At 39.4% G+C, this 23,196-nt stretch overlaps 1 protein-coding gene across 4 annotated transcripts in view; it reads left to right on the top strand.

The window, feature by feature from the left end:
• LOC108276982 (cAMP-specific 3',5'-cyclic phosphodiesterase 4D) overlaps nt 1-23,196 on the top strand; it is a 194,572-nt gene that overhangs the window by 99,832 nt on the left and 71,544 nt on the right. The window lies entirely within an intron of this gene.

Below are 23,196 nucleotides of genomic sequence, written 5' to 3' on the forward strand. Positions count from 1 at the left end.
GGTCTAGGGACTAATATTGGATGGATGGCATATATATTCTCTCTCCCCTGTCAATCACAGCAACAGTAACCAATATTGGGTGTCTGTGAGTTCATGTATGCGGAAGAGGGCAGATAGTGCTTTCCTCAGAGTGTGGTACGCTGCCCTGTGATGCAGAAAGATGTGTTTGCTGGCTTCACATGTTTCAAAGGAAGCACTTGTTATTTTTACAGTTGTCACTGATGTGTCATAGTCATATTCAGCCTTTAGCTTGTGCTGAATTTTAGTGATTGTTGACAGGGTAGGGAGCAATTTAGCAATTGAAAATAACATTGAATCCTATACATCAAAAGATACCACCTGCGGCGAAGCTCATGAAGGCACCAGAAATAAACAATGCAGATTTTTAAACACATTTTTGGCCAAAAATATGGGTTTATAAATTAAAGCACAATTTTGCATGGACTCAACAATTGACAAAATTCTACCCAAAGACTTTTGTTTTATAATTATACATGAACAGATTTGACGTTTATTAATATTTACTGTAATGTTTATAATGTTTGCAAAACTCTATGTTAACAGGAATATGTATTGGTGACAGTAAATTACTGTACAAACACTTCTGCAATTTTATAGTCATGCTGTTTTAACTAATATATAGTCAAATATACATTGTAAAAATAAATGCGCAAGAGTCAAAATCCCTGAAAAAAAGAATCAGAAAGCAGCGTTTTTATTAAAGCGAAATAAGAAATAAAAAAAAGAATAAAAGCAAACTATATTAATTTTTTAATTATTTTTTTAAATATGTAATTCTTTTTTTAATAGCATACAGTATATAACTATATTTGTTATTGAAATAACAGGCTAACTGGCTAATTACCTAACTAGCTATGCTAACATTACCTAGTTTCACTTACACTGCTTTTCTAAAATGATTGGCAAAATATCTATATATTTTTTTAAATAAAAAATTAGCTAATGCTTGCTTTAGTGCTTAAAATAAAGTTAACGATACGGTATGGTTTGTCTTTATTACAATGATAGCAGCACATTATTAACCCTTTATGCTAAATGTAAATTTGACATATGTGTGTTACACATGATGCTCATAAGCCATATGAATCCTTGCACTTTTTCCACAGATGGTTTATAAGCTTCAGTTTTACAAGCCTAGTGTTAGTTTTGGGAAAGGCTGCTGTTATCTGATGACTGTTTTTACAGTCTGCTATATCAGCACGGCTTGGCCGATTAGGTTGCCAAGAAATATTCTGTTGCGCTTGGCACTTTTCTTACAACCCATCGTTTCGGTCCGTTGCAGTATTCACAGCGGTCTGTGCACACTTTGTTGCGTGCTTAGTGCGATTTCTTAATTACCCCTAGCAGAGCATGAAAGTTCTATTAATGAATCCCACAGCTCTTTGTTTCCCTTATCATGGAGGGTATCGAGAAGAGGGCTAGGTTAAACACCGCAGTCAGAAAGAGGAGGGGCGGTTAGGAAGCGACGGAGCGGAGCGATGACGTGGAGAGAGAAGCTAAATAGTTTTACATAAATGTTAGAGACACAAGCTGCTTAGCTTTCACTTGCTGCATTGAAGAACCATTTCACTAAGTATCTCTGGAGTGGTGGAGCCTTATGCAACTTTCAAAGTATCAATCCTATAATTCAATATCATGGTTTTTGTTCTAATCACAATATAAGATAACACACACAGAGATTTAAACCAGTTTTATATAAGATTTACACTTAACACTATGATAGACCTTGTAGATTTGCTGTGGAAACAGATAGTGGATATCAGAGCTTCACAGATTCACTTCAAAAAAGTGAATTAGGGCTCAGCTTGATCCTTTTAAAACTCAGTGGCTTTTTTTTATATAGTAGTTGATAAGAAAAGGTGACAGAAGTTCACAGAGGAATTCCATGAGGAACTGTCATTATGACGCATGACAGAAGCTTTGCTGCATAACTGGCAGATCCTGGTGGCATTGCACAGGTGTGTGTGTGTGTGTGTGTGTGTGCTGAAATCAGTTATGCATTCAAGGAAATTCTGTTGGGTATGTATGTGTATTGTCATGAATACACAAGGATGTATCATTAAACATTGTATGAATGGATGCACTTTACGTATGCCTTTTAATAATAATAATAATGATAATGATAATAATCATAATAATAATAATATGGGGGAAAAAAGAAAAAGAAATATAAATAAAATAACACACCTTCAGTGCTTGGTACCCTAATAAAACAAAAATACACTCACTGCCCACTTTAATAGGAACACCTAGACACCTGCTCATTTACAATATAAAGTTATCCATTCAGTCAAACATGTGGCAGCAGCACAATGCATAATATCATGCAGATACAGGCCAAGTGTTTCAGTTCACATCAATCAGGATAAAGAAAACGTGTGATCTCTGTGTCTCTGTGGCTTTAACCATGGCATGGATGTTGGTGCATGTTGGAAGATTTCAGACACTGCTGATCTCTTGGGATTGTCTCTGTATGTGTGTGTGTGTGTGTGTGTGTGTGTGTGTGTGTGTGTGTGTGTGTTTGGATATAATTAATATTAATTTAACATTAAACTAATCCTTTGGAGCTTGGGACCTTAATAAAGCAAAAAGACTTAATTTAAAAATGTAATATACAGTGCACTCCACTAATATTGGCACCCTTGGTAAATCAATACATGTAAATCAATACATTTGAACACTATTATTGTTGTTGTTGTTGTTGTTGTTGTTGTTGATGTTGTTGTTATTATTATTATTATTATTATTATTATTATTATTATTATTATTATTATTATTATTATTATATTAATAATTTTCTGTAACATTAATTTTTTTGTTGGAAATGTTATGTTTGGAAATATGAAATATTTTTATAATACCTAAGTAACAAAGAAATCTTTCCAAATTTATAATAAAATAAATAGGGTACTTAAGACTTTGCACAGTACTCTATGTCTGTCTGTATAACAAATAATATGAACAAAACTATTTATATTTTGTAAATTCATCTAGAATTACACACAGAAAGTAAAAGCAAATAATCAAATAATGAATATCATAATAGATCAGTATTATAATATACTTCATATATTCTGTATAGTCAATATTCAGTTTAAAATTGAGAATCTCTATTAACTGTGTAACTTAGTATCTGAGTATATTCCTGATATATATGTGCTTATTTTTAAACTGAACTAAACAAACTTTGAAAAAATGACTTCAGCTTATTACTTATGAGGAACTTTTCTCGGTAACGATCGCCCGAATCCACACTTGGTAAGTGTGCGGCATGCATTATTAATAGGATTTGCGCTCTCTGCTGACGTCATGCTCCATTTTGTTTCTTGTGTTTTAGCATCAGCACACCAGCACACTTCTCTACATCCCTGTAATCTCATTAAACGCTATGAGCAGCGTTTATTTTAAATCTTTACTCTTCTATATTATTTTAAAGAGTTTTACATACAGTGGTGCTTGAAAGTTTGTGAATTTTCTAAATTTCTGCATAAGGATGACCTAAAACATCATCAGAGTTTCACACATAAATATTGGATCATTTTCCTCAATCAATAAATGACCAAGTATGTCATTTATATATTATGTATATAATAGTTTTGTCTCATTTCTTGGGTTCTCTTTATCTACTTTTAGGAATTGTGTGAAAATCTGATGATGTTTTAGGTCATATTTATGCAGAAATATAGAAAATTCGAAAGGGTTCACAAACTTTCAGGCACCGCTGTATACATCAGGACTTTTTCTTCACCTTGTTTGTTAGGGATATCAAAGCCTACTAAAGTAAAAAGCACACTCCAAATTAAGGTGAATTGAAACAAACTTCCTGTTGTCTTCCAGAGAGACATAAATAGCCTTAAGCACCACACCGCATACTTGTATGTGCAGCTAGTAATGGAAAGGTATGTGGGAACTGAAAGACTCTAATGTGATTCTAATGATTTCTGGTCTCACATGGTCATAATGCTCCAAACAGATTTTCAAAGTGAGAAAGGAAAACACGAGTCTTAAGCATAAGTGAGAACAGCAGATAAATCTTCTGTTATTCTTAGGTGAAATACGAGCCAGATCATTGACGTCAGCCCGCCTTATGTTTTTCGCCTGTCCGTGTCTCTCTGTCACAACACAGTTACTATTTACTGGAAAGCCACATTTGAGGAGCTTTCATGCTGCTGCAAGGAAAAACTGCACAAAGCCCAATTGTGGGGAAAACATTCTCCATGTGTTTGTCTTTGTTCTGTTTATCGTACAGCTTAGTCATTACACAATGCCTTTGTGATAAAGGTGTTTTCCACTCAACTGTAATAGCTACTTATGTACAAATCACATTTATAAAACACTAATTCACACAAAGGCAGCTGTAAAATAAATAAATAAATAAATAAATAAATAAATCGCTCTGCCACGAAACTGTTCCTAACCTTTGATATTTAAACTCAAACTGGCTCTTGTGAATTCTCTGAAAGATGTAATGAATTCCAGTGTGCCTCAGTGCGAAGCTTCTGAAAGCTTAGTGAGCTGCCTGTGCATTCATCCTTAACGTGCCATGAATTATTTAGGAGGTGCTTTTACTGAAACATACTGCCCTAGTGTGAATATGCAAGCAATAAAAGAAGTCTTATGTATGTAGGGGGATTTCATTTGAGAGTAGTAAAGATGCTGGGAATGTAGTTGAATTTGAAGCGCAATGGCAGCGCAGTGGGTAGCGTAGTAACCTCACAGCTCCCCGGGTCGATCCGGAGCTCTGGTTACTCTCTGTGTCCGGCTTTCCTCTCAATTCTCAGAAATATCCCAGTAGGTGGATTGGTGATTCTAAATGGCCTTCAGGTATGAAGGAGTGTGTGAACGGTGCTCTGAGATGGATTGGCATCCCATCCAGGGTGTGTTCCCGCATCATGCACAGTGTTACCGGGATACTGGGGATCCACTGTGACCCCGACCAGGATAAAGTGCTTAGTAAAGATGATGAATGAGTCCAGCATGAGGATTGTGATCTACATCAGGGACACCCATATCAAGTGCTCAGTCCATTAGAGTAGGTTGTGTTCCCATCACTCAAATAAAATTCACAAAGGGTTGTGCGTTTCCATCATCTGATTCCATCCTGAGAGAATAGGAGCTACAAGTCTGATTTGTCTAATCAGCTAAGTGGATTTTATGTAGTGACTTTATTATACATACCAAAACCATACCCAGAGCAATGAAGCGAACTTTTTATTTGACGACGAAAACCTCCCACGCCCATCATGTCAATTACTGCTTTCACAAGTTCTCAACATTATTGCGTGTGTGGGGGATTTTGGATGTAGAGCCTGGTTCTGATAGTAACACATTATAAATAGAGCTTACTGTGGGGGGTGGAGGTAGACGTAGACAGCGCTGTCGAGTTTAAAAGATTGTTGCATGTATTTTTTATTATAATTTTTGAATACGGTCCAGCTGTCCGCAGTGACTCAGCACTTTACCATGGAGAGCCTGAGCAGGCGTGGAGTTTTAACACTTTAATGCAGCAGATTAATCGAAGCCATTTCACAACCACTAGAAATTGCTTTTCAGCTAAAAGCGCCGATCCAACCTGTGTGACTGTTGTTCATTTTCAAAAATAAAATGCCACAGTTCATATTATTCACAACCTCTTTCTGTCCTTTTTTTCTCTTTTAGGTAAGTTACTGATGTGGTGGATCAATTTGCTGTTGTATCAATTAGTCTTGGTAAAGTATTGCAACATTTTTTACTAGTACTGATTATTTATCTTCTGTAGTGTGTACAGATTGTAGTACCTATAGTACATAAGCCAATTTACAGTGCAACAATACACATGGTTTATTTTGATTTCGACTCCTTGCTTCAAGTAAAGGGCTTTTAACCTTTTAAAGGGCTATATGGGGAAACAATCTTTAACTGTTATATTGGTGTTTTTAAAGGAGTTGCAATAACACATTCAAAAGAGTATGAAGTAACAGCTGGGTGTATAATATACACTAAATACACTATATGGGTGAAAGTTTGTGGACACTTGACCTTCACACCCATGTGTGGTTCTTCTCCAAATTGCTGCCACAAAGTTGGAAACACACAATTGTCTAGAATGTCTTTGTATGCTGCTTTACAGTTTCCATTCACTGGAACTAAGATATGCACAAAACGAGCTCCATGAAGACATGGTTTACCAAGGCTGGGGTGGAAGAACTCGAGTGACCTGTACAAAACCCTGATCTCAACCCCACTGAACAGGTTGATGAACTGGAACGCCGACTACACCCCAGACCTCCTCAATATCCTGATCTCACTAATGCTCTTGTGGTTGAATGAGCACAAATCTCCACAGCCACACTCCAAAATCTAGTGGAAAACCTTCCCAGAAGACTGGAGGTTATTATAACAGCAAAGGGGGACTAAATCTGGAATGGGATGTTAACCAAGAGCATATGAGTGATATGGTCAAGTGTCCACAAACTTTTGGCCCTATAGTGTATGTGATTTTGTCCAAAGTGAGTGCACTAACAAACTCAACATAATGAGCCTGGACAAATGATGTCAAGCAGCAAATACATCCCTGCATTTGTTTTCCATTGTGTCTTTCTATAAATTGGTGTTCCTTGTGTGAAACTGAATGCTATGGGGTGCGGTTTACCCCAAAGCTATTTGTAAAATGAGTTGTAAATACAGGCCAATTCATCAGGGAGACCAAATGCTCTTGATTTGCTAATATTTGCCTTGAGGCTATAAATCCAGCGAACATGTCCTATTCCGTGCCAGTTTAAGAGTTACTGAACCACATCGTTAGAGTTCTCAACAATGTCCTTACTGAAACTGCCATTCATTTTCCTTATTTACATATCCTTGTACAACAAGCAGAACCTGATTACTTTTGATTGTAGATAAGATATCTCATTATTTAAAGTGCTATGAGCTTTGTAATTCAGTTTTATTTAATACCAAGCTGTTAAGTTGACTTGCATAAGGGCAAGAAGTCAAAGCCGTGTCATTTCACGCTGTATTTCATGTTAGCTTTTTCAGGACAGTGGCACATTGTAGGACCTTTCTCACATGATTATTGTAATGCAGTTTAAAACCCAATTCCCATGGAGCAGACAAAATCACAGAAGAAAAAAAAATATATATATATATGCAGGGGCCCACTATAAGAGAATGACTTTTTTCTTACATGTTCATCTTTGAACATAACGAAATGCAAAAACATTGCAGTTGATTTTTTTTTATATCTCATTCCTACAATAAAATTTCTCCCACCTCAAATATTCTACTGATATTCTAGTTCAAATGTCTTGTTACATGTGAACTGTTATTTCATAACATGCTGCAAGTCTCCTCATCAACCACGTCCCAAAGGTACTCTACTGGATTCAGATCTGGTGACTGAGGAGGCCATTGAAGAAGATTGAACTCATTGTCATTTTCATGGAACCAGTTTGAGACAGCTTGTGCTTTGTGACATAGCCATTGGGTAAATAGTGTCCATTAAGGCATGCCAAGATCCCAGTGTGTGCCAAGAAAACATTCCCCGTACCATTCCACCACCACCAGCAGCCTTGGGCCATGCTGTTGATGCTAAATTCTGACCGTAGCATCTGCATGTCACAGCAGACAACAAGATACATCAACGTTTTCCCAATCATTAGCTGTCCGGATTCCTGTTCTTGGCTCACTGGAGTAGCGTTTAAAGTGTATGTGTGTTCTGAGATGTTTTTCTGATCACCAGAGTTGTATAGCGTGGTTATTTAGGCGTTCCTGTCAGCTCGAACCAGTCTTGCCCTTCTCCTCTGACCTCTATGATTAACAAGGCACTTTTGGCCGCAAAACTGCATCTCACTGGATGTGTGAAAATCTGTGGTGATCATCAGTTTCTGTATTAATTACTACTTATAATGAATAATTATTCATGATTTGTATTGTCCCTGTAAATCTGCTTTTTTGAACAGAGTTGATCAGAGGAGATAGCATATTAATCAGAGACATTGCTTATCTCAAGAAGTGAAATGTATATAGATTAAATCATGAGCAACACTTACTTATGAGTTGTATGCATAGCGGATGAGTGCTCGGTCAGCTTATCCTTCTTGGTATGCGTGTCTTATTTGCATGTATGAACAAAAACTTACTACTTACTACTGGAATTGCTGTCTCCTATCCGTGACATTTTATATAAAATCAGATTAAACTGCCAGATGACATTGTGTAGTAAAGTAGATTTTTTTGTTATGCCAGCCACACACATGTATACAGTGGACTGAACATAAATGCTGTTTGTACAGCAGCATGGTGCAACACAATAAAACAGGAGCACAATACAGTCATAAAAGGCAGGTGCAGAGATAGGTGGTGCACAGACATCCCCCCTCAGTTCAGCTACGGCTGTTTACAGAAACCAGTTGTCTTCTCTATGAAGAATGTCTACATAGATGATATTGACGTAACAGAAAACGACTCACGCAGATCAGTATTTGGCAAAACAAAACAACTGCTTCAAGAGATCATGTCTCAACATGGTCTGGATACTGAGACGAGTTAAGCTGGAGAGTGTGAATTGCTGTAAGCACCACTGGCTTTCTTTACCAAACGCATTATGGTTTCAAAACCGGTGTCTGGACGTCTAATCCCTGGGTGCTGAATGTGAGGAATGTGGGTTAGTTCTAATGAGTAAAAGATTTCATTTCATGATGTTGACGCACAGGATGGTGTAACAGTCACAAGGGCAGAGAAGGTGCTGATCTAAAAGTAATGTATTGCCTTTCAGCCCAGTTTATAATATTAGTATGACATTGTATTAAAAGATTTCTACATATTGACCTGTATATGTTCTTGCGGGTTGTCACACTAAGCCAATTTATATTTCCTCTGCTACAAGATCTGACAATTGCGGGACTCATACACAACTATTACAAAAGATGCAAACATTCACTGATGCTGAAGGAGACAACAAATTACATTAAGAGCCAAGGTGGAGTGTAAAATTTTGAACAGGATGATCGTCCTTGTTAATAGTCTTGTAGTCTGTTAACTGTAAGAACAACAAAGATTAGAGTGTTATATGGATAGAACAATGGCAGTAGTGTTTTTTAAATTGGTTTGAAACATGGCGGAGTAATTCAGATTTCAAAAATTTTGATGTACTGTAGTCACAGGTGTATGTAGATCAGCGTTTTTAAACCGCAAGCGAATTCGGATCAGATGTTAGAACTGAAATGATCAGTTTTATAATCTGGTTTGAATTTAATTGTTCAGGTTACTGAGTTGGCCTTGCCTAGTCTAGCCTGTTTGTTGATAGCCTGAGTTCTTGCATTAGTGCCATAGTGTCATTGAGGGTCAGTAGCCATTAATAATCGTATGATCATGGTAAAATTTCATAATTCCATGTAAAAAGACCACAGTCATTTTCACACAGGGTTGTTTCAGTATCGTCTGATTGAAACCAGTGTCTTTTGACAGTGATTTGTGGTTGGTTTCTTTTCATATTTCATCAGGAGTTCAGTTAGTGAACATACAGCATCATTTTACTCAAAGTTTTTGACACGCATTCTTCTGTTACATCTTCTTACGAATGTCAAAATGTAATGAGGTATTTCTTATTTTTCTTATTGATATGATTTAATATTAATCCATGTAAGGAACTGTACTGGAAGAATTCTGAATGTTCCATATGTTAGTGGTAAAGCTATAAATACCCTTTGAAGTGGAGAAAATGGCGTGATTCATCCCCGGAGAAAATGTTGGGAAAATGTGTTTTTGCCGAAGGGTCACTCTTGGGTGAAACCGTTAACAGGGAAAAGGCTTATAAACTGCACAGCATAGTTATTTCCAGCCAAGCAGACAGACGTAGCAGTATATAGAGAATACAGACAAGTACACAGAGCATCCTGAAATACAATACTGAGTGATAAATAATTACATTTTAGAAGAGCTTTTGGTTCTCAAGAATTTTGTTCATTGATTTAAATTCACTCATAACGGGTTCCGGGTTTTAAAGAGAAACTTAAGTCTCGTCTAAATTATTAAGTATAAGACATGACAGGGCATGTAGTTACAGGAAAATTATCAAAGATGGGTTGTTTATGTCCTAACATGTTTTATTGCTTTTATAACTTCTCAATTTGACAACAATTACAATTTTTATTTATTGAAGAACACCACACCATACTTTTTACCATTAATAGTTATATTACATGTTTTTAACATCCACAAGTTAGCTTCTGTGATCACAGTTATACATGAAGAAAAAGTTATTACTGAGAAACTACAAAACATGAAATCCTTAGACTTTACACTTTGTTGTGGCATAAAACCTAAAGGAACAACATTACGGCTGACTATAACAAAGCACTGACACTGGAGACTCCTTACATAAATGTTAAACAAACATCTCCTCCATATGAGTATACTTTTTTGATAAATAACATTTTTAATCCGTTTATATAGCACATCTGCCACAGAAACTGAAACGTGTCCAAGTGAGTGCTTTAATATATCCCTGTGATTTGAATCACAGCCGGCACTACTGTCAGAGCTGCTATTATAGAAAATGAATCAACACATTCTGATGAATGAGATTTGAGAATGCTATAAATGGCATGTAATGAAATACATGCCATGTTGTATCCTCTAAGAAATATTTGATTGTCTGAGAGCCACTGAGACCAATTTGTCTTAAATGGTCCTGAGAGGGTGTTAGCCTTAAGCAAAACTTCATTAAGATTGTATTATCTTTAATAAAGCTGGATTTGGGAATTGTGTCATTATGAGTGCGTGGTCAGGGTGGAAATCCATGAGCAGTTGAGAAGTGTGTGTGCATGCAGGTCTGCGTCTTGTCTCAGTGAAATGTAAGCATTCAAGCCCTGACCTGTAAGTGCTGTAAATGTTTGGCTGACAGCACAGGGTCTGTCTTTAACACATGGTATAGGTATAGGGATTTTTTTTTAAAATAATTCATTATGGGATGTTTTACCAAGACAGTGTATTTAGAACCTTTTTTCCTCCGAAAAATAACTATATACATTTTAGTCAAATGCATGTAACGTATGTGTGTGTGTATGTATATGTATGTATATATATATATATATATATATATATATATATATATATATATATATATATATATATATATGTGTGTGTGTGTGTGTGTGTGTGTGTGTGTGTGTGTATATGTATGTATCTATATATGTATGTTTATATGTATAGTGGTTAGCACACTTGCCTCACACCTCCGAGGTTGGAGGTTCGATTAGTGCCTCTGCCCTGTGTGTGCGGAATTTTCATGCTCTCCCTGTGCTTCTAGGTTTCCTCCGGGTAATCCAGTTTCCTCCCCCAGTCCAAAGAAATGCATTGTAGGCTGATTGGCATTTCCTAATTATCCTTACACAGCAAAATCATCAGTGTTGATTTAACACCCAGAGTGTTTAATTTACACCTTACAGTGTTTATATAAGTCCATTGGACTCAAATGAACACTCTGGGTGTTAATTCAACATGTATGCGATTGTGCCCTGCGATGGGTTGGCACCCCGTCCCAGGTGTCCCATGCCTCATACTCTGAGTCCCCTGAGATATGCTCAAGGCTCCCTGTGACCCTGGGTATGATAAGTGGTTACTGAAAATGGGTAGATAGATTGATGGAAGTCCATTTTGGTCACTGATAGACAAACAAACAAACAAACAAATAAATAAATAAATAAACTAAAAGCAAGTGACTCTAGTGGCTTTGTCCTGCCTTTAATTATTCATGCTAGGACACAGGAGCAGTTGAGGCAGAGTATAAACAATACCAAAAGGTTAATTATGCATTAGTGGTTTGTGTGTCCAACACCACGTGTGCTCTGTGTGGTGTAATTGATGTACTGTATGACACTTATAAGATCACCATTGTTTTATAGTTTGTAATTGAACAATTTTGATCTTAAGTGACAAAAATTCTTTAAAATCAATAACTTTACCCCTACGCTTAGGCCTAAGTAGAAGAGCCATGTACAAAAATTCCTTAGGCTTAAAGATCCTAAATGTATTTTAGTATTTAGGAGTGCTTCATTGTCAGCATAGGAAGCCAAGAGTGTTGGTACTTCAGCAATCTACAGCCCATTTGCAATTGAATATTTAAAATTTTTGGCTAGTTTTAGCGTTCATTGAGTGTGTTTAAATAAGACTTTGCTGGAGCATTTACGTTTATCACGTATAACATCAGTACTATCTAGTATAATACATATAGTATAATAAAATGGTAAAACTTTATATTAATGATCCCTTAAGTAAGGAATTAAACATGACTGGGCAAGCTGTAATAAGAAAATAATAAGGACAGGGTGTTTTATTCCTCTTAAACTACAGCCATTTTTCCAACAGTTTGCCACATGTTACTACAGAACTAATTCATCGAACATATTACAACAAGCTCATTAATATAAAGCTGTGCTTTGAATTACAGCTGGCACTACTGTCAGAAAATGAATCAGCACCTTCTGACCAATCACACTTGAGTATGCAACAGCGCTGTGGCTTAATTAACAGTATGTACGGCATTAGCTTATATTAACAAGTGATAAACTTCAGCATTAATAAACCATAAGCATGGACAGCCTAAAAACATGAGTAAAAATACATCCACATGAATCAGCATACATTTATTTGCAGAATATTTCTAAATGTTGAGAACTTACTGAAAATATTGGCACTTGCTGTTTAGTCAGTTCTACATTTTCTCCTGTTAAGAACAACAAGTATGTTCATTAAGGTATTGGTTCATATTGGTCAGTGTGAGGTCAATTTTACTACATGAATGGATGAACATTGCTTAATGATTATTTAATTTACTGTATAAAGCAATACAATTATTATAAACATCCTGTCTCTGTAAATATGAAGCAAAGAAGTTACATTAGTGTCAGTTTTTCTTGCGTACACACACCTGAAGATCCTGCCATCAGATATATTAGTTTTTTATTAAAAATATATATGTTGTGCTGTAAAATTAAAAGAACACCGTCTTAGGCCATTGCTAATTAGTGAACAGAACATAACGTGGCTTTACTTTAATATGTTGTTGCTTGGTTTCAAATATGCTGTGGTGTATTCACTTGCATGTCGCAGTGCATTGCAATCACTTGTGGGCTCAGTGAGAGGCTGGTGTCAGGATTCGAGCGCTCAGTATGAGCTGAGATGTGACCTCTATCCCTGCGCCACTGTGTACCTGCCCTGGGAGCGCTTGACATTTCCCCATTTCATCTAGCGAGAATGGCGGGTGACAGTTCCTTACCACGTGCACACACACACACACACACACACACACACACACACACACACTTTTTGTCTTACTGTTTTTTGTGAGAACCTTCCATTTCCTAAGGTTATGTCTACACTTAAATCTAAGCCTAACTTTAACCTCAGTAAGCAAAAAGAAAGAATCTTGGAGTCTTTTAGTTGTTATTTTGTCCCCACTAGGTCAAAACTGACAGGTATTCCTATCACGGTGTCCCCACCAGGATATAAAAACACAGATATACACACAGACACACACCGCTCCGTTGGCCTTTACACCCCTTGTGCTCTATTATATAACTCTGGGCCGCTGCCGTATTTATTTACTTTAAGGCCATATTATGTAACACATTGTTTTTGTTAATCTGTAACCAGTAGTGTTTCATTAATATTTATTTAATTCAGTTTTCTTTATAATGAATTAGGTGATAATTGTGCAATTACAAATGTGTAATTGTCACATTATGGAGCTGTAGTTTACTCAAATACCACTCATTAAATAGTGTAACTAAATAGTACATAATCACTAAGTTGTGTGCCTAAATAGTAATGACACCAATAGTGTGCTGACAAAATATTTTCGATGGTAGTGTGTAGTTTGGGAAGTTTACTCGATATTAAAGAAGAGAATCAGTCTAGTGTTGTGGTGGCTGGTACTTCCTTTGCATTATGAAACAGCTGATATATTGGTGCTCATAGAGCTCCATACTAACACCTAGTGGCTTGACAGTAGCATGACATCTACTATTGCTGCTTTTGAGAAGATGAAATCACCATGCTATGCATGCCATGTAGCTAATAACTGACATAGCCAGGTTAAACAGTATTTGTGGCTGTCTACTTGCATACTTTAATACACCTAAACATTCAAATTAATTTAAAGGTATTGTACGAAAGATATAGATTTTTCAGTTAAAAAAAACATTGCTAAGAAAGTACTCTATAGTCTGATGTTCCTGAGTGAATCTGAGATTTTCAGTGATGTAATAGTAACAGTTAGCACTGTGTCATGGGTGTCAGATCAGAATAAGTTTGAAATTTATACACATATGTCATACACTTGTTCAGATTTGTTCAGCGTCATCATGTGCCAAATTGAGGCATGAAAGAAGGCCAGCTACATACTGACTGGCAGAAGCTGCAGCCACGTAGAGGAGAGAGTAAGAATGAGAGTGTAAAGAAAGGGAAACTAGTGAATGATAGAAGTTTGTTTCTTTACCCAGTTCTGAAGTTGTTCAGCTAGAGAACTGAAAATAGATAATGACTAACAGAAGGTGTGTGTATGTTTCTATATTATTCTATTTCAACCTCTGTTGAGTCATCCAGAGCATCTGCTCATGTTGGCTCATGTCTCAAGCTTGAGGTTAACGTGACAGGCTGAAGAACAAAATGGACAGATTAGAGTATAAAATACATGACCAAACACAGGTCAGTAAAAATACACACACTGGAAGTGACCAGAGGTGATCATTTCATTCTTTATGCTGGAGTTAGTGGGCCAGCTCTATCAGTCTCTGAGCCATCTCCAGTGGGGTTTTGTTTTTTCATCTGGTCCTGAGTGTGGCAGTCACATTGATGTTCATAATGAAATTTATTTTTATTCTCATAATACTTCTGTAATATTGGTGAAACATTGTGTATTTACTTTTTCAACTCGCAGCTCTGAAATTTATCTTTGCAGTGGACAAATGCACAACCCACATCATCAAATGTTCTTCTGCAATTAGTTTGCTATAGCTAGCAGAGTGTCACGAACGCCAGGGAAAATTCCTCTAAAGACGACCGGAGATCTCACTCAACCGAGATCTAACACGGGACCACATTACCCAAGAACCACCAGGACTACATTACCCAAGAGGCTGCAACCAGGAACTGATTACAAGCTCACCTGTGCCTCATCACAGAGACTATCTAAACCCTGTTTGTTTGTTTGCTCACTTATTGCGAAGTCTCGTTTGCCTCGTGCATATCTCTGAATGCTATTATTTCCTATGTTGTTTTCTCCATGATTAACCTGATGTATATCCTGGTGGACTTTACTGATTAGTGCCTATTGCCTGCCATTAAATCTGCTGATATCTCTACTTATGCCTGATTACTCTGTGCATTCGCTGTTTGTTAATAAACCCGCACATGGATCCCAATCGTCCTGAGTCGTCGTTACAGAAGACTTTGCCAAGTACCAATCCAGCAGCTATCATGTACCTCTCTAACAAACTGTCCGCTTAAGCGACTGTGCTGGCGACTCATCAACAACAACTAAGCCGATTCACCACGCTAACAGAAGAGCTAGTGAGATCCGAGAGTCTCCTTCAGCCCACACCGGAAGCCGCACTCGTCGCAACGCTGGCAAGTCAGATACTTGTTGTACTGCCTCAAATTACAGTGACTGTCAATCAAGGCTTAGCTTTTCCTGAAAAATTGGACGGTACCCCAACCAAATGTAAGGATTTTCTCATGCAGTGCTCCATATTCATAGCACAACAGCCAATGCTGTGTCCCACTGAGGAAAGCAAGATCGCCTTTGTGTGCTCGCTGCTTATGGGGAAGGTGTTGGACTGGGCCATGGCAGTCTGGGGCAACCTGGGGCCAAACCGTACCACCTTCAGTGATTTCATACAATGGCTGAGAGAGGTATTCAAGCACTTGGAGGGGGAAAGAGTGGCAGAGAACAGCTGCTCCCGCTCCCGCAAGGACGTCATATAGCAGCAGAATTCGCTCTGTATAAGTGGAGGATACCTTAAAACTACTGTTCCGCCAAGGATTAAATGCCAATGTTCAATCCGAACTGGCCTGCCGCAACAAAGGCAGGGCCCTGGATCAGTTCATAGAGCTGGCCATTTGCAGTAACAATCTCATTTGTTCCAGGAGACTGGTGCAAGTGCCCAGCCCTCTTAACTATTTGCAGCAGCCCTGTGATGACACCGAACTCATACAAGTCAAACAAACCCAGCTCTCTGTGGAAGAGCATGAGCGCAGCATTAGGAACCAGCTATGTCTGTACAGGGTGAGTGTATCGAGTTCCTAACAATGACATGTATTGTAGTGCCAGTCAAGCCTGACTATTCTGTTCTGTCTAAATCCATCACCACTAAGGCCTTGGTAGGCTCTGGGGCAGCAGGCAGATTTATTGATGAAAACCTAGCCTGGCAGCATAAGATACCACTAATCCCTTGCGACTCTCCTTTGGCAGTGGCGGTGGTAGATGGATGCCCCCTGGGGACCGGCCACGTACAATACATCACCTTTGATCTCGTTCTACAAGTTGGAGCACTACACTTCAAAACAACTTGCCTCTTTTTTTTTCCGCTCACCCAATCGCCCAGCCACTCGGCTTACACTGGCTGCAGAACCACAACCCAAAGATTGGCAGAAGGGACAGATCACATGATGCGACGCCACCTGCTCATCTAAATGCCTCAAACCTATCCTCCCTATAGCTGTGAGAACTACGTTTGTGTCTGAGGAGTCGCATACAGCACCACCCGTACCCCCTGTGTATGCAGACCTGATCGATGCCTTCAGTGAAACCAAGAACTCCCAATTACCCTCACATTGACCAAGCAACTGTGCCATTGAGTTATTACCTGGCACCACACCACCTAGAGGGAGAATCTTTCTGCTGTCAGAGCCTGAGGCTAAAGCTATGTGCACATTGAAGAAGAACTAGTCAAGGGCTTCAGAGGGGGTGGGCCTTCATCCTTGTATTGACTATCATGGCCTACATGACATCACAGTCAAATTCAGATACCCTCTGTCCTTAGTACCAGCAACCTTGGAACAGCTGAGGACTGCTAAGTTCTACACCAGGCTCGATCTCCGCAGCGCCTACAACCTCATTCGCATCCGAGAAGGGGATGAGTGAAAGACGGCCTTCTGCACCAGCAGCGGTGACTGTGAGTACCTTGTAATGCCGTTTGGGTTGGCTAACAGTCCAGCGGAATTCCAGTCCTTCATAAATGACATGTTCAGAGACATGCCAAGGTACAGGCAATCCTAAAGTGGCTTCAGCCCACCACGGTAATGGAGCTACAATATTTCTTAGGATTCACCAACTTCTACAGGAGATTTAATAGGCATTTCAGCAGGGTCCCAGCCCTACTCACCTCCATGATAAAAGAGGGTAAAACCAAGCTCTGCTGGTCTGCCAACACTATCCAAGCCTTTGAAGAACTAAGAACACGATACACATCCGCACCTGTTCTGCATCACCCTGACCCCGATACACCCTACACGGTAGAAGTGGACGCCTTTAACACCGGCGCCATCCTGTCTCAACACCAAGGTAATCTGCCTAAACAATTACCGTGCACTTAATACTTCCATAAACTCTCCCCCACAGAATGAAACTACGATGTGGGCAACCATGAACTGTTGGCCATGAAGGCGCTGTTCGAAGTGTGGCGACACTGGCTAGAGGGGGCCAGATACTAATTCCTGGTACTAACCGACCACCATAATCTTGAATACTTGCTCTCAGCCAAGAGACTAAACACCAGACAAACCAGATGGGCACTATTCTTCACTCAATTCAACTTCTCAATCACTTATCGCCCAGGCTCTAAGAACGCCAATGCCCTGTACGCCAATATAACTCCACGACTCAGAATCCTTTCCCAGAACTCATCATCTCTCTGATCCTAGCTCCTATCCAGTGGGACATCATGTCTGAAATCACCCAGGCCCATGCACAAGACCCCCCCAGTGAAACGTTTGTTCCACCAAGTCTAAGAGAAAAAGTAATCCAGTTGGTGCCCTCATCCGCAAGTTCGGGCCACCCAGGAATTGCCTCCACAGTGTGATTTCTAAGAAACTGGTTCTCGTGAGAAATGTTACAGTCAGATATCACCACCTTCATAAATGCCTGCCACACCTGCGCCACAGCCAAAACCCCCAAACAACCATCCGCAGGAGTGTTATAACTGAAACACATACCATGTCGCCCATGGTCCCACATTTCCAATAACTTAATCACTGACCTACCAGTTTCTCAAGGTAACACCACCAAACTGACCATCACTGATCGATTCTCTAAGGCATGCCGGCTAATAACATTATCAAAGCTCCCATCTGCTCTTGAAACCAGAACACCTTTTCGCTACTATGGCCTTTTGACTTCTCAATGTCAATATGAGCCTCACTTCAGGTTATCATCCCCAATCCAATGGTCAAACGGAATGACTAAACCAAGAACTTACCAAATTCCTTCGTATTTACTGTCAACAGAACCAATTAGACTGGAGCCGCTTTCTCCCCTGGGCAGAGTATGCACAAAAGTCAGTCCTCAAACCATCCACACAGTTAATGCACTTTCACTGTGTTCTAGGGTTCGAACCTCCTCTGTTTCCTTGGTCCAGGGAACTGTACGAAGTATCTGCTGTGGATGACTGGTTCCGACGCAGTGAGACAGTGTGGAGCCAAGTGCACGTTCACCTACAACGAGCCATCAACAGGGGTAAAGCCCAAGCTGACCGCCATCGTCATCCCAGTCCCAACTACGCTCCAGGGCAGTGGGTGTGGCTCTCAACCAATGCATCCATCTATCTGCTACCGCTTACTCCTTTTCAGGGTCACGGGGAACCTGGAGCCTATCCCAGGAAGCATCGGGCACGAGGCAGGGTACACCCTGGACAGGGTGCCAGTTCTCAAGCAATCCAATCCAATCTAATTTTATTTATAAAGCACATAATAAAACAACATAGTTGACCACAGTGCTGTACAGTGTAATCAAATAAAATTGAAAGTATGACTTAATCCAACTTAGGGCATTTACACAAACACACACGTTTCAAGATGAGATATAAGAATATGATTGTCAGTCGTGTCAAATGCTGTCGTCAGATCTTCTCCAGAATTGTAGCCAGGAATGGAAGTTTTGAGATTGGTCTAAAATTAGCTAACACCCTTATCCAAGTTTGATTTCTTCAGAAGGGGCCGAACCACTGCATGTTTGCAGTAGTCGGGCACAACCCCTGAAAGCACTCTTATTAATTACAGACACTGTAATTAATTGGCCAACTGTTTTGAAAACTTGTTTTAACAAATGAGTCACAACATTATATTGAAAAGAACTTGTAGACTTTAGTTTAAGTGCAATGTTAGTACTGGTAGAACAAGAGATTGGCTCAAAATGTGAGAAAGTAACACCAGATACAAATTGCTGTGCAGCAGTATACCAATAATGACTAATGTTATTTCGTACATCTGAATGTTATTTCGTACATACAAAAAATTTAAGAAGTGTTCAAATAAATCAAAGGACAGGTCTCCAACCACCTCTAATCTAGAATTAATAAAAGAATCTATCATCGAGAATAGATGATTTTTCTCAATAAAATCTACAAAGTACCTCGATCTAGCAGTTCTTACAGCCCTTTGGAATTTAGACAAAGAATCTCTTAGCATTTCTTAAGAAATTTGTAACTTATCTTTTTTCCATTTTTGTTCCCATCTTGTACATACCTGTCTTAGGGAACGAATATTCTTATTAAACCACAGGGCTGATTTATGCATTATATTTACCTGCTTCAAAGGAGCGATAACATGTTTTAGAACAATGTAAGTTAAAAACATGAACAGATTCCTCCACACCAAGATGAGGTGTAAAAAAGTCTAATTCTAAACACTGCAATGTTTCCGTAAAAGTCACATTGACTTGTATTTGAGTCTCTGAATTAATCAATCGCACCCAACGCTTTGCAGGGCAGAGTTTCTTTCACTGACAGGGAAAGGCAACAGTAAAAAGAATGGGATTATGATCAGCTAACACAAATTCATCTATGATAATGTCGCTGTCTGGTAGACCATGAGGCAGAATCAAATCCAATGTGTGACCATGGGAATGATGAGAGCCATTAGCCATTTGCTGAAAGCCTAAAGAGTCTATAAGGTTCAAAAAGTCTCTAGACAAAGAGCTTGATGGACAACAAACATGAATTGTAAAATCTCCCAGCACTAATACTTTGTCATATTTCAGTACCACGTCCCCTAGGAAGGAACAAAACTCTGAAATAAAGTCTTTATTTGGTATTAGTGGCCGATAAATAACAGCACAGAGCACAGGGCTCGGCATCTGCATTTCAAAGGCTTGAAGTTCAAAGCGTAGGAAATGTTAGAAATTGAGACGGGTGCATGTAAAAGTGTCCTTGAAAACAGAAACCAGTCTACCTCCCTTTCCAGTTTCCCAAGAGCATCCATATCACCAACGTTCAACCAGGTCTCGGTAATAAATAGAATGTCTAAGTTCCGAGCTTTAATGAACACATTTAAAATAAAGGTCTTATTTTTCAAAGAACGAACATTTATCAAGGCCAACCTGATAGAAGGTTTACACTCCTCCAACGATGCGTCATGGCAGCAGTGAAAACCAGCCAGCCATTTCAGTGGAAATATAGTGGACGCCGAAGACTCGCCACCACAGACCTTGCTGGCTCAATGGGTCAAATACACCGAGTCACCACGCTCTCCCAGTGCCCACACAGCACTCGGCCACTTCTCCACCGCATCGCATCGCCTCTAGCGATCGTGGCAATCTCGGGAGCAAAACTAGGCGTCTTCAGTTTTACCAGATTTTACCAGAATTTCCACGGCGACACCATTTCTTCAGCAATGTGGGCCAGGGCCCTCATTGGAACCATGTTGGAATATTAAGGCGCGGTGCGGTCTAAGAAAGCCGAAGATCTCCTCGTTCTTCTGTAACATACTTCTCATAAGAGCTTTGAATGTTTAAAAGTGTATGATGATCATAGATTAGTGCAGAGGTAGAGTCATGTATTAACCAAGTCACAAATAAGACATACAGCATGGTATTAAACAGACTGTGTGACAGAGACAGACAGCAAGCCATGTACACTGGCGCCATCTTGTCCACTGTTCTCCACCAGGGACCTTTGTCTTCACTTACCCTGCAAGAAACTCAGTCCCAGGTATGTGGGTCCCTTCTAAATCCACAGAAGAATCAATCCAGTCTCATATCGCCTCCAATTGCCTGCTAATTACCCTATCTCTCCCACTTTTCATGTCTCACTGCTGAAACCTGCCAGTGGTTCGAGGGAGGAGGTGGAAGGCGGTGACCCAGGCCCCTCACCCGTGATCGTGTATGGCGAGGAGGCATACTAAGTGCGAGACCTGCTAAACTCCAGACGGTGCGGACGCCAGATCCAATAACTGGTAGACTGGGAGGGGTACGGCCTAGAGGAGAAGTCCTGGGACAACGTGGATGATATCCTCGGCCCCACCCTCATCACAGAGTTCCACAGGATGCACCCAGAGAGCCCGGCCCCTCGAGCGAGACCCCACCGTCGGAAACATCCTCGCATCAGGAGCCACAGGAGAGGGGTGGGGGCTCTGTCAGGAACGCCAGGGAAAATTCCTCGCTTGCACTAGTTCTAACACGGGACCACATTACCCAAGAAACACCAGGACTACATTACCCAAAAGGCTGCAACCAGGAACTGATTACAAGCTCACCTGTGCCTCATCATAGAAACTATCTAAACCCCGTTTGTTTGCTCACTCCTTGCCACGTCTCGTTTGCCTCATGCTTGTTGCTGAATGCTATTATGTTGGTTTCTCCAAGATTAACCTGCTGTGTTCTGATGGACTTTACTGATTACAGCCTATTGCCTCCATTTGAATCTGCTGATACCTCTGCTCATGCCTGACTACTCTGTGTATTCGCTGTTTGTTAATAAACCCGCATATGGATCCCAATCAGCTGTTGTTACATGGAGAAGGTGAAATTCCAAAAGTCTTACATTCAGCAGCTTTAACCTGCTAAAGTGTAACATGTTTACTAATTCTGTGTAATTTCCAAGATTATTTCTATCCTGTAATCACTAAATTCTATTGAAGACTTTTTTTTTTTTAATGAATATACTAACATGTGTTCTAATGAATAGTTTCTCATTTAGTTTATCATCTCTCTTCAAGTTTGTCTAATATTCCATTCTCCATTTTAAAACCCATATGGACTCAAGGACTCATCATCATAGATTCGCACTGTGCTGAGGTCACCAAAGTGCTATGGGAGGTCCACAGGGCTTAGTGCCCGAAATAAGTCTACAAAGACCTGCATTATGTAGAATAAACAGGCTGATCAAAAGCCTTTAACACAGTTTAGTGTGTGTTATGTATGAAATGTAAAGAAAATAAAGAATCCCTTATATTTTGCATGTTTGTATGCACTTACTATAAACACTGCTGAGTAGAACTTTGAGAAAATTCCTAGATTGAACACCAGGGGTTGTGAATATCATCATGATTGTAAGTAATGTTAGCAAGCTTTAGATATTTTGGACATGGGAAATAAATAGAAAACAAATACAGACGATTTCAAGAACTCAGGCAAAATGTAGACATTTCAGCAGTTATTTGTTTAGAGTTTATTATCAACGAGGTTACTTGCTGCCAAGAGTGTGGTAATAGGGAAGCCATGTTCAAGCCATCTGGGGTCAGGGCAGGAGAAGATAGAGCCCTTTGGGCCTTTGGGAGGAAATGCTGTCCTCGTTATCTTATTCCGTTTCACCCCAGAGTGACTACACACGAAGGCCAGGAGCAACTGATAGTGTCTTCTCTAACTGAATTTCTGGTTGGGATGGTATACAGTAACCCTGTCACAACATGTTAATGTTACATGATTCAACTTCTGTGAGAAACCTGATCTCATCCGGAAGGATTCAGTCATGTGAGAATAGTGTCTAACTTTCTAACCTTAAGATCCTTTTTGTGTTGAAAATGCATTCAGTGCATTAGTGGAAATTCCACAATCAAGTCCTCAAATAAACATTCAGTTTTACAGATGACTGTGAAAGCATATCAGTGTCCAAATGGAGAATCGTCACAAGTACATATTCAGCACAAAAATGTATGTGATTAGGCGTCTCAAGATATCGGATTTGTTTTAAACGTATGTAT

This window comes from Ictalurus punctatus, chromosome 16 (assembly GCF_001660625.3).
Source record: "Ictalurus punctatus breed USDA103 chromosome 16, Coco_2.0, whole genome shotgun sequence".
Lineage (NCBI taxonomy): Eukaryota > Metazoa > Chordata > Actinopteri > Siluriformes > Ictaluridae > Ictalurus > Ictalurus punctatus.